Below are 12654 nucleotides of genomic sequence, written 5' to 3' on the forward strand. Positions count from 1 at the left end.
GAGATAAACCACCACAATAAAGGTATACTTTTGATCAATCTTTTAAACCCTGTTATCATGTACTTGCACATTTTCTGAGTTCTGTCTAACTCTGGGTCAGCTATTAGTCCTGACTGATCTCAGAGTTTGCATTCACTACTAAGAAGCTGTATGTATGCTGGATGGTCTGGGAAGCATACTGTTTCTTACAATAAGCAGGAAAAATCAGTATTTTTTTTTTTTGGCAAAGACTAGCAAGTTCTTTTGGCAAAAACTGGCAAGTTGTTTCAGAGCATGTTTTTCTTTTTTTCCTGAAAGTGTAGATTAATTGCACTTCTTGGTTTCCCTTGGATATGTATGGTCCAGTGACCAAATTCTGCCCCTTGGAATGTGGCAAGACCAATAGATGTCATTTCTAGCCTTAGTTTATGGAAATCTTCTATGTGATTCTCCTCTTTCTCTTTTCCCTCCTGCTGGTTGAATGAAGAGGGTGCTGAAGCCTTAAAGGTGAGGGAGGCCATGTGTAGAATGACCCTAGATTCCTGAATGATGGCATAGATAGAACACACCCAGTGCCCAACACCAGTTGGACCTTATGTGAGAGAGAAATTAACCTCTTGGATTAAGTCTTTGTGATATAGAGGTTAATCTATTGTCTGTGGTGGAAGCTATGATGATTCTTCTGCAAGAAAGTCCTTCTTCAGAAATGAAGGACTTATTCCCAGGAAATGGTGCTATCAGATGGATCCCTCCCGCCATCAGCCACCTTTGAGGATGTCTGGACAGAAGAGCTTTATTTTGTCAAAGGTCATACTCCCTTGTAAGAATAGATTTTATCCAATCACTGGTGAACAAGCTGGTACAAAGTTTATAGCTCCTCAACTCAATTAGCAGTAACTCTAAAAAGGAATCTTAGTGGCAGACTCCCCATAAATTGGGCTGAGGACTTTGCCAAGACAGGCTACCCTGGTGGTTCAGCTGGTAAAGAACCCACCTGCCAATGCAGGATACACAGGTTCAATCCCTGGTTTGGGAAGATTCCCTGGAGAAAGAAATGGCAACTCGCTCCAGTATTCTTTCCTGGAAAGTTCCATGGACAGAGAAGCCTGGTTGGCTCCAGTCCATGGGCCCACAAAGAGTCAAACATGACTGAGTGACAAGAATATTCTCTTTATAACAATGTTCTGCATGGCAACATACCAGTCTGCAAGGAGTTCATGGCAATTAAATCATTTCAGATACACATTTCTTTTACATGGACCTTGTGCCTTTTCCCACATAGCATCTCTTTGTATATCAGGGATTATAACATTTGCTTCTTTAGAACCCAAATCTTTCCTGCCTTGAGCTTTCATTGTAACACAAGTGAATAGTTGAAATGAAAAATGGAAAACCTTAACTAAAAATTAATTCCAGATGGTATGTTTATTGGTTTCAGCTCAGACTTTAGTCTCTGATTAACTTAAAATACCCAGATCTTCTACTTGCTAGTGTGAGAAGTTAAGGGTCTTCTTAGCCTCCATCATCTTCTGTGTCTTCATCTATAAAATAGGATAATATTAGTATATATTTACAGGGTTATTGAGAAAATCAAATACAACTATATATTCAGAACATAATGTGTACTTAATAATGATAGGCTACTCTAGTCTTACTTTATCTTTTAGCCTTATCTATTCTTACTGCCTATACTAGAGGCTCACTTGTCTAACTAACTTGCCACTCAGCTACACAATCCTGTCCTACCACACTGGAATACTCTTCTGCTTTGTATATTCTGTTTATCCTTCAAGGCCTACCTAAATTGTATCCTCCTTAGAAATTCTTGGGACTTCTATCTGTGTAAAATATTTCCCTTTCTTGAACTCTTGTAACAATTCACCTTCAGTTTTCTTGTGACATCTATGTGTCACCTCTGTTAGTAGATTGTAAGCTGCTCCAAGTCAAGTCTAATGTCTGATGTATCTTTACATTTGCTTAAGCCCTAGCATTGTTCTTTGCATAAAGAACTCAATAAATATTCATTGCTTAATTGCATTAATGAAACAGGGCAACATAATATCTTCACCTGAAATTTGCATATATGCAAAATGACATTCTAATCCATAATTATCAAGAACAGGGTTTTATACCAAACTTGGCCATGTTGTATAAGATATCCTGGTTTCCAACAGAAAAGATTCTCATAGAATGCCAACAGACTATTATCGTTAGTTTTTTTAAGGGAGAATCAAAGTGCAGCAAAAGTTAGAAGTAAGCAAATATGAAATATCAATAAAATCTTTTATTTACTTATCAAATAATTATAATGGTTTATATTGTGTGACAGACATTTTTCTAAGAACTGCTTAAATATTACATCATTTTATCTGCATAATGACCCTGTGAAGTCAGTGCTATTGTTAGTCTCATTATACAGATTAACAAAGGCAGAGGTACAGAGATCTTAAGTTACTTGCTCAGAAATACTCAGACAAAAACTGGCAGAGCCAGGTACCAAAGTCTATTACACTCGACTGCCTTGTACCTCTTTGGAGTCAATCTCACTGCACTCCATCAAGATTTGCTCCTGTTTCCCCTGCTTTTGTCTCATGCTAAAATCATTTTCTACTGGCTAATAAGAGTTATATACCAACCACTGCATATGGGTTCCTAATAAGAGTTTATGCTTTCTGTGATTGGTTTGTAAAATATAAGTCAGGAGAATGACCAAACCAAGGAGTTCCTGGCATTATAATCAGTGCCAGGAGCACAGTATGTAGGCTAAATAGATACTTCTTGAATGAACAAATTAGACAGAAGAGAATGTGTTCTTGTTAGTGAGCCAAAGAGTAATCCCAGATGTATTTGGGTAGTTAGCTGCAGACTCATATGCTTGAAATTTCATGCCTTATTAAAAAAAGATAAATCAATGGAAAATGTGCTCAGAGCTTAGATCATTTCTTAAGTCTCAATCTAAAAAATATATTAATTATATCACTGAGTAAGTGTTTAGAAATTACATATCTAAGAGGACTCAGACTTCCCAGAGAGAAGACATTGTTATCCTATAACTGATAATACAATTACAGTGTAATAGATTTTAACCATTCCAGAAGAAATTATAGCTATAAGAGAAAAAGAAATTGGTTGATTTTTCATAGCATAGTCTTCAGGGAATAAAGAAATTCCCAGAGGAATATATACAATATGACATACTCTTTATATAGTTCAAAGGTAAGTATACATCTATATGTGAAAAAGGGGATGAAAGCCAACAAGGGAATGATAAAAATAAAATTCAGGATAGAGGTTACTCTGGCATTGTGGGGATTGGGGTGTGGAATAAGAAATAATACAGAGATAGAGATGAGCAACTATTTATATTCTATTCTTAGGTGATTTGATGGGTTTATAGAATTACATTCAGTAAATAAGCAAATAAACAAAATTTAAAAGACATTGATGACCAGTAATGATAATGTTCATGAGTGAAAGATTAACTTAATTTATTCCTATGCCCTGATATAATAACAGTAAAAAGTAAATGATCTTAAAAATAGATTGATGTATTATAATTAATATTAACTGATTTGTAAATGTGTCAGGGGCCCATAAAGCTAAGAGAGGTCAGTCTCTTACCAATTTTATTGACTAATGACAAATTTAAGTGGAAAGGTGATGGTGGTTTGATAAAACCTAAGCAAAGGAAAGTGGAAAATTTCATTCATTTTTTTCACCCCTCTATTTGTCTATTCAGCAACCTTTTGTTGAGCACTAGCTATTGCTCTGGAAAAAATTCTGTACGTAATGGATGAAGTGGAAGACATGTATAAACGAATACTACTAATTTGTTTATTCCTCTATTCAGCCAAGCCTTTATACACCTTTGTTGTTGTTCAGGCGCTGAGTCATGTCTGACTCTTTTGTGATCCCATGGACTGTAGTCTGCCGGGCTCCTCTGTCCATGGATGTCCTAGATAAGAATGCTGCAGTGGTTGCCATTTCCTCCTCCAGGGGATTTTCCAAACCCAGGGAACGAACCTAGGTTTCCTGCATTGGCAGGCACATTCTTTACCACTGGGCCACCTGGGAAGCCTCTTCATAGGGGTTACATGTGATATAATAGGCAGTGACTGAGGTGCTGATGATACAATGATTAGTAAGACAGATTGTCTGCACTTGCATTTTGGCAGGTAAAGTGAATATTTTCAGGTAATTATTATAAAGTGTGATGAGCATTATGACAGCAGAAATATAGGGTGCTAACAGAGGGCCAGGGAAACAGAACAAATAATGTGAGTATTTATCTTAAAGCCTATGAAAATCTCAAGGAAAGATAACAGTTGAGAGGGGTCTTAAAGGGTGAATAGGAGTTTACTAGGTAGAGATGAGAATGGACTTTCAGGTAGATTGACCAGAACGTAGAAAGCATGAAAATAAAACAAAAGGTAACAAGTTGCTTTTAGAGAAAACAAATAGCTTGATATAACTAGGACGTGGAATACATTAGAAAGAAAGGTTCTGGTAAAAGATGAAGCTGGAAAGAAGAATTGGGGGATATATTTTTGCGAGAGATTATTTTCTGTGCTAAAGGATTACATGTCATGCTAAAGAGATGAACTTTATTTATAGCAATAGAGAAATACAGATATTTGTTTTGTAGAAATAAAGAAGGATAGATTGGTGAGACAGAGAATTCAGTTAGGAAGCAGTTGAAAGTACCCAGGCAAGAGCTTAAAAAATTAATATTTCCAGGTCTTTGATATTGAAAGGATATGTCCAGAGTAAACAGAATCATTCCTAACATTGTAGCAAAGAGTTTATACCCTAAGGAATCAACTGTATATGTCACCATATATATGTGTGTATATGGGGGGAGAGTACTAGGTAGAGTGAAACAAGTTCTCAAAAAAAAAAAAAAAAAAAAGCCTTGATGTAAGAATGTATGTGTTAAATGCCTCCATAGGATCAGAGAGAGAGAAACGTTTAGGATGGAAGGGATGATTTCCGTGCAAAGTTGTAAGATGAGAGAAGACTTAGGTAAGCCTGAAGAAAGAAACAGGACCTAGTGAACAGGGAGAACTGAAGCTACTAAGGAAAATGAGACAAATATGGAAATAAAATTTTTCAGGAATTGAAAGGGTTGGGATTTATAACTGTGGTGGAGGAATTAGACAAAAGGACAGATTTCTGGTCCTGTGAAGGTGAAAAAGGATGAGGAGGTACACATAATGGTCAACATTTGGAGAACTGAGATGCAAGATAGTTAGGGAGCTCAGCATCCTTAATAAAGTCTGAAATGAGGCCATCTGCTAAGAGAGAAGTGATGAGATTTTAGATGTTAATGAATTAGGTGACTATATATAAAAAGGGGTCAGTTATATTCAAGTTTCTTAATAATCTACGCTTGAGTTATTAGAGTCTCAGTGGCAATGAAGAGTAGTAGGTTTAGTGAATGAAAGAAGGTTGAAGTGTACATTGCAACAAAATTATTAGAGGCCTATAAAGGAAAAAAAAACATGTGATGATGAGGTTTAAAATATTGTCAAGTTTGTGCATGAATGATGCAGTGTGGAGGAGACTGTTGGCTGATAGGTGGAGGGGCCACAGGCTGAGGTTGAAATTTGACTAGGTCATGGTATGAATGTAAATGTCAGCGAGACTGAAAGGAAAGATAAGATTATAGATAAAAAAGGAAAGAAGAATTGTACATAGTTCTAAATTAGCTTCTGTGGGGTCTAGAAAATTATGGTAATAAAAGAACATTGTAAAATGCATTGGAATAGTAGAAGGAATAATGGATCACAAAATTTTCAAACTAACCCATGTTCATGTTCAACTTCTGTGTCTCTCACCCTACATTCTTATTCAGATAATAAAAATAATGTATTTACCATGGACTTCTATTTTTATTTTTTCTCATACTTACATTAATAAAACATACAAATATATAACTATGTGGTAAGGAATTAACTACACTTACATCAGGTACATCATCATTTTTGATCCATATTAGTCCCCTCCATTGTTTCTTTTATTTAATGATTCCATTGAATCTTCATTCCCAGCTCCCATCTTCCTCCTTTTCTCCACCTTAGGCAAAATTTCAAATGTGCACAACATAAAACATTTTGCTTGCATGTGCTCTTGCAAAACGTGTATTGTTATTTCTCAATATGTAAGTTAAATTAGCATAAAGTAGCATTATGTAATATATTTTGTTCAGTATTTTTCACTTTGAGTAATGCCTTTAATCCATCTATATTTTTATTTTTATGATTACATCTAAGTGGTTGTTTTTAACTGTGCGTTGAACTCTGTGGTGTGCCTTCAAAAAATTTTGCCTATCACTCTTTCAGTAACGAACACACGAGTTTGCTTACACAAATGGCACTGCAGGGAATATCCTTTACATGCCCCTTTGGGACTTCTGAACAAACTTCTTTGAGATATATATCCAAAATAGAGTTGGAAGCGAGAAGTTGTACACATACTATTTTGACTGAGTAGAGCCAGATTGTTCTCAAGAATAGCTGCTCTAGTTCACACTCCCAGTAATAGTACCTGAAAGTTCCAGCGGCCCTACATTACTGCCAGCACTTGGCATTACCACCTTTCTTATTTTTGCTGAACTAATAGGTTTAGATTGACTTCTTATTGTGGCTTTAATTTACATGTCTTTGATTACTAGAACATTATAGCATCTATTCACATACTTCATGGATATTTGCATTTTCTCCTCTTTATTACTTGTTTCCATTTTTCTGTTGGGGTCACTGTTTTATTTTCTAACTAATTTGCAGGAATTTCTGTTGTATTCTGATTATAAATACCATGTCAAGTTGGGGCATTACCAGTATATTTTCCATTTCTATCATCTCTGTATTTACTTTGCATATTCTCATTGAATAGAAGTTTTTAATTTCAATGCATACATGCTAGAAGAGGAATAGGTCAATAAATTTCTGCTTCTCTAGATTTAAAATATTTGAACTTAAGGACATAAGACTCAGTTGGTTTTTGAGATACACTGATGACAGCATGAGCTGCTACTGAAATTTCATGACTTGTTTCTGTCCCTCACTTTAAGAGATTTACTTTTTTTAAAAACTCTTCTTTGAAATCCATGAGATATCTTAATATTCTTTCAACAAATTCTCTTCTTGTTGAAGTAAGTCAGAGTTGCTTTTTAGAGTTTGCAGTCATAAGAACCTTTACTAATACAGTAGATGAGAAGACAATGACAAAATGATATTCTTGGGATCACAGTTCATGACATAGTCATGCAAACCTTTGTAATCTGTGAATTTCCAGCCACCAAGAGGTATTTCCCCTCATAACCTATTGAAATAAACAGAGGACAAAAGGGTATATTCTCTGTTAGTAAAACTTTTATTATTTATAAATAATAACTTTATTATTATTACTCACCTTGTTCAATTGTTACATTTAGTTATAAGTATATACCCTAATAACGACATGATAATTTGATTATTCAGTAGTGCTAAAAACGTTTTAAATGATGGACTTAAAAATCCAAAGGTCTCCATTAAGAGAACTCTGAATAAGCTAAGTTTTGTCATTTTTTGGTGACTTGTTAATCTGGGCAGCACTTGACTCAGCTGACTACATCTTTCTAAATATGAATAGTTAGACAGTAAATACATCCTCTTCCCAGGACAAGCTTTGTGTCCTATCAAAGGATCTATTATTCTTCTGCAAGGGGGCAATGCATTACTAAATAATGTCAAAACTGTGATTGCCTTAGAGAATACAGACAGAACAATGTTTATGTAAGAAATGCTCAAGGAATGTAGGTTTTTTTGTTTTTGTTCTTTAACTGGTAATTGAAATATGCCCAGATCCTAAAATAGGAATTCCCGAGAACAGATGTGATTATAATTCTGTCAAGGACTACAGTTTGAATTTTTGTTACATTATAGGAAATGAATCTTTCAGGTCAGTGTGAGTGAAAATTCTTTTACTCTTTTATTTTAGTACATTTCAAACTTTGTTAGGCATAAGATTTTGATTCAAGCATTCTGGGTAAGGCCCTGGAATCTGTATGTTTAACTAGATCCCCAAATAGTCCTTAGGAAGTTGGTCCATATTCTGTCCTAGAGGGATTCTGTTTAAGTCTATCAGAATAACTTGGAAAGAAATTGATTGGAGTGAATATCTTTGGGAAGTTTATGATATGAACTACTGTGAACATATTAAGGGCTTCCCTTATGGCTCAACTGGTAAAGAATCTGCCTGCAATGTGGGAGACCTGGGTTTGATCTCTGGGTTGGGAAGATCCACTGGAGAAGGGAAAGGCTACCCACTCCAGTATTCTTGCCCAGAGGATTCCATATTAAGTCTATCTAGAATTTTAGAAAATTATCTTTATTGATAATTTGCAATAGTATCAAATGTCTCATCTGTAAGTACAGCATAGAGTCGTTTGAGAAATTAGATGAGGTGGTTTATATAAAGCATTTATTTTTATTCACTTCTTCACTGAGAAAAAATTGATTAGTTCCTACCATGTTGAAGTTAGCTTAGAAGATAGAGGGCCTACAGAGATTATACAATGCAGTTCTTGACTTCAAAGAGTTCACAATATATTAGACAAATTGTTGTTAGTCACCAAGTTGTGTCTGACTCTTTTGTAACCCCTTGGACTGTAACAGCCCAGCAGTCTCCTCTGTTCATGGGACTTCCCAGGCAAGAATACTGGAGTGGGTTGCCATTTCTTTCTCCAAGGGATCTTCCCAACCCAGGGATTGAACCTGCATCTCCTGCATTAGCAGGTAGATTCTTGGCTGCTGAGCTGCCAGGAAAGCCCATTAGACAAATACATAATGAATAATTATGAGATGATGATGATAATACCATATATGTTAAGGTTCTTTGCTAGAAACGGTGGTGTTCAATTGTATTAGCATATAGTCCCTTTCATTAACTCAGTAAATACTTATCAATTATTTGCTGTGTCTAAGGTGCTGTTAGTTATAAGTACTACAATTGTGAATTAAAGATAATCCCTGTCTTCATGATAATTACAGTCTAGTAGGTTACAAGCACTTAAGAATTAACAGAAAATGAAAATGTAGTATGATAAGTACTATGATTGTAGAAATGTAGTATATCACATTATAAGAATTTCAGATCTATATTATGGAGTATAGGGATAGATAAATTGGTAACTAAAAGATGAAAAGGACTCACACAGACAAGGAGGGAATTATAATAGTTTATACAGAAGGGATATTATCTGAGAAGACATGATAGTGAAGGAGAGAATGGCATAGTTGATCTGATGTGAGACTAAAGCCTGGTATGAGGGGAACATCATATTGAGAGAAAATGCTGGAGAGGTGAGCAGGAGTCAGGAGTTGTGGGTCACGTTGAATAATTTGTAGTTTATTTTTGAGCTGTGAGAAACCACTGAAAGCCATTTTGCAAAGGAGGAATGTTTTAGAAATCTTCAGATTTATGTTTTAGAAAACCACTCAGGCTCCTGTATAGAGAACAGATTTATAGAGCGTTAAAACTGCAGGTAAGGGGACTGGTTGGACTAAAACATTAATTGAGTTGAGAGGAGATGGAGATGTGAATTAGAGTAATTTGGAGTGGATAAAAAGAGTTGGGCAAATCCAAGAGGTAAGAAGGAAGCAGACTCAATAGTACTTAGATATTTGTATTCTGAGATTTGTGCAGTGAAAAGGACATACATGGCATTCAAATAAAAAAAGTTTATTGGATGAGTCAGGATAACATTTTACAAAGGAGATAATAGAGCTTGATGGTGACAAATCTTACGTATGGGACACATTTTTGGATTTTCAGCCAGATCTTCAAACTCAGTGTTTCCATATTTGCATCTGTCTTTGCCCATGAAATCTACTCCTCTTGACGTTATTTTGTGGATCTGACATTAAATCTCCTCCTGCTAACCCAAGACTGGAAATCATTTACCTCTTTTTCTCCTGTGTCTAACACAATACTTTGCCAAGACAGGCAAATGTATTTCATAATTTTTGATTGAATAAACAACTCCACGAGTTCACCCAACCTCAAAACCTCACTTCGAATGAAGTGTGCCCACTTACATCAAATCAGTGATCAAAGGACTGAACCTATCTTTGCAATGTTTTCTTAATTCACTCCTCTTTCCTCTGTTGCTGTTTGCTTGTTTGCTTTCGTTGACACAGGCAGGATTCTCCCCACATGTCTCTTTCTTTCCAAGCTGTGCCCTCTTCAATCCATTCTAATACAGTTGTCACATAAATACTTTTATAAACTGTCGTGACTCTCTTCTATTCAGAATGTTCAGAGTGACCCTCTCTCCCCATGCCAACCTGCCCCCTCATGATCGTCCTTTATTTCCCTTCTGATTTTCTCTTCTTTTTCCCTTATTGCCCTCCTCTCAATCCATACATGCTAGTCTGTTTCAGCCATAATGGTGTTAACGGTTTCTTAAAATGACCTCTATTTTGTCACATCTGTATTTTGGCTCATGCTGCGTTTTGCTTGGAATTCTCTTCATTTTGGATTCTACTTGTTCAAGTCTATCCTCTCTTCAAAGCTTAGGCCTAAACCTTATCTTCTCCATGGAAATGTCTGATCTTTCTTCAACTAGTGATGACTTATACTTCTCTAAACTCCAAGGACATTCTAATTTGCGTACGTCTTATAGTACACATCACTTTCTTTTTTAATTTATTTGTAATTGGCAAATAGTTGCTGTCCAGTGCTGTGTTGGTTTCTGTCATACATCAGCATGGATCAGCCCTAGGTGTACACATGTCCCCTCCCTCTTGAGCCGCTCTCCCACCCCACCCCACCGCACCCCACCCCTCTAGGTTGTCACAGAGCACTGGGCTGAGCTCCCCGTGCACTATAGCAACTTCCCATTAGCTATCTATCTTCCCATTAGCTATACCTTGCACATGGTAATGTATATATTTCAGTGCTTCTCTCCCAATTCCTCCCACCCTCTCCTTCCCCTGCTGTGTCCATGTCTGTTCTCTGTGTCTGAGTCTCTATTCCTGCCCTGCAAATATGTTCATCAGCACCGTTTTTCTAGATTCCATAAATATGCCTTGTTGCTGTGCTATGCTTAGTCGCTCAGTCATATCTGACTCTTTTTGACCCCATGAACTGCAGTCTTCCAGGCTCCTCTGTCCATGGGGATTTTCCAGGCAAGAATACTGGGGTGGGTTGCCGTGCCCTCCTCCAGGGGATCTTCCCAACCCAGGAATCGAACCCAGGTCTCCCAGATTGCAGGCGGATTCTTTACTGTCTGAGCTACCCATATATGCGTTACAATACTTATGCTTCTCTTTTTGACTTACTTCACTCTGAATGGGGCTTCCCGGGTAGCTCAGCTGGTAAAGAATCTGCCTGCGGTGCAGAAGACCCCAGTTCGATTCCTGGGTCAGGAAGTTCCCCTGCAGAAGGGACAGGCTACCTACCCAACTCCAGTATTCTTGGGCTACCCTGATGTCTCAGACAGTAAGGAATCCTCTGCAATGTGAGAGGGTTTGATTCCTGGGTTGGGAAGATCCCCTGGAGGAGGGCATGTCTACCCACTCTGATATTCTTGCCTGGAAAATCCTCATGGATAGAGGAGACTGGTGAGCTACAGTCCATGGAGTCAAAAAGAGTCAGACACGACAGAGTCTAAGTACACGGCACATTCTGTATTACAGCTTCTGGGTTCATTCACCTCACATCACTCTTTTAAATATTATTTGTATTTATATTCTACTTTCCTTTATATACTGTAAACAGGATGTGGATTGTATGTATTTGCTTTTTGGTGATGCAGTGATACCTTGTCTTTTGTCTTAGGGAAAATATACCCATTAAATATTTATTGAATGAATGAATGAGTGAAGATCCAAGATTCATTTCTGGCTAAATCCAAGAAACTGTTTTGTCATTTTCCTTAAAATTTTATTCTCAAAAAGGGCTATGATTGTCCCCTAGAGAGAACTGAGAAGTAAGGAGAGATGTTTTGAATGTAACAATGTCTAGAAAACCACTACTAAGATTCAGTGGTTAGGACACTAAATTTCTTAACGGCACTCTGAACAGTCTTGTCCATTTCTGTTGAAAAATATTTATAGGCTTTGAGTTTTAGTGTATGATAGTTCTATTCTTGGCTGTTCTTTCTTGGGCTTGGGCCATGCAATTATGTTAAGAATTTGATGAAATAAGGTTTATAATGGATCTAGGTTACTTTGTAAAATAAGCCTGTCGTCAGTGATAGCTGTTCCTGTCAGCTGCTTATCTAGAAAATGAGGATAATGATAATATTAGGAAAATTAAATGTTAGTGCATAAGAAGCTCTTTGAACAATGCCTGACATATTGTAAGTGCTCAGTAAACGTAAACTATTATTCTTATTGTTATTCTATTATTAGTAATATTTTCAGATGCTTCTTACACCTATGATGGAAATAAACTCAGACCTTGCTGTCCTTTGGTTCCTTTTGAAGGCTGATGGTAAATTCCAAGGTAAACCAGACTTAATGCCTGCGACCTTTATAAAAAAGAATATCAAGGTGAAGCAAAACAGCAATTTGATTCTAGGTTTTGCATTGAAATGGATCTGGCACTGTGCTGCTTTTTATGTGGTGTTGGAGTCGCCTGTCCACTCAACATTTGGTTTTCTAGAGAAAGAAATGTATGAAGACAAAA

The sequence above is a fragment of the Dama dama genome, chromosome 20 (genome assembly GCF_033118175.1).
Source record: "Dama dama isolate Ldn47 chromosome 20, ASM3311817v1, whole genome shotgun sequence".
In the NCBI taxonomy this organism is placed as follows: domain Eukaryota; kingdom Metazoa; phylum Chordata; class Mammalia; order Artiodactyla; family Cervidae; genus Dama; species Dama dama.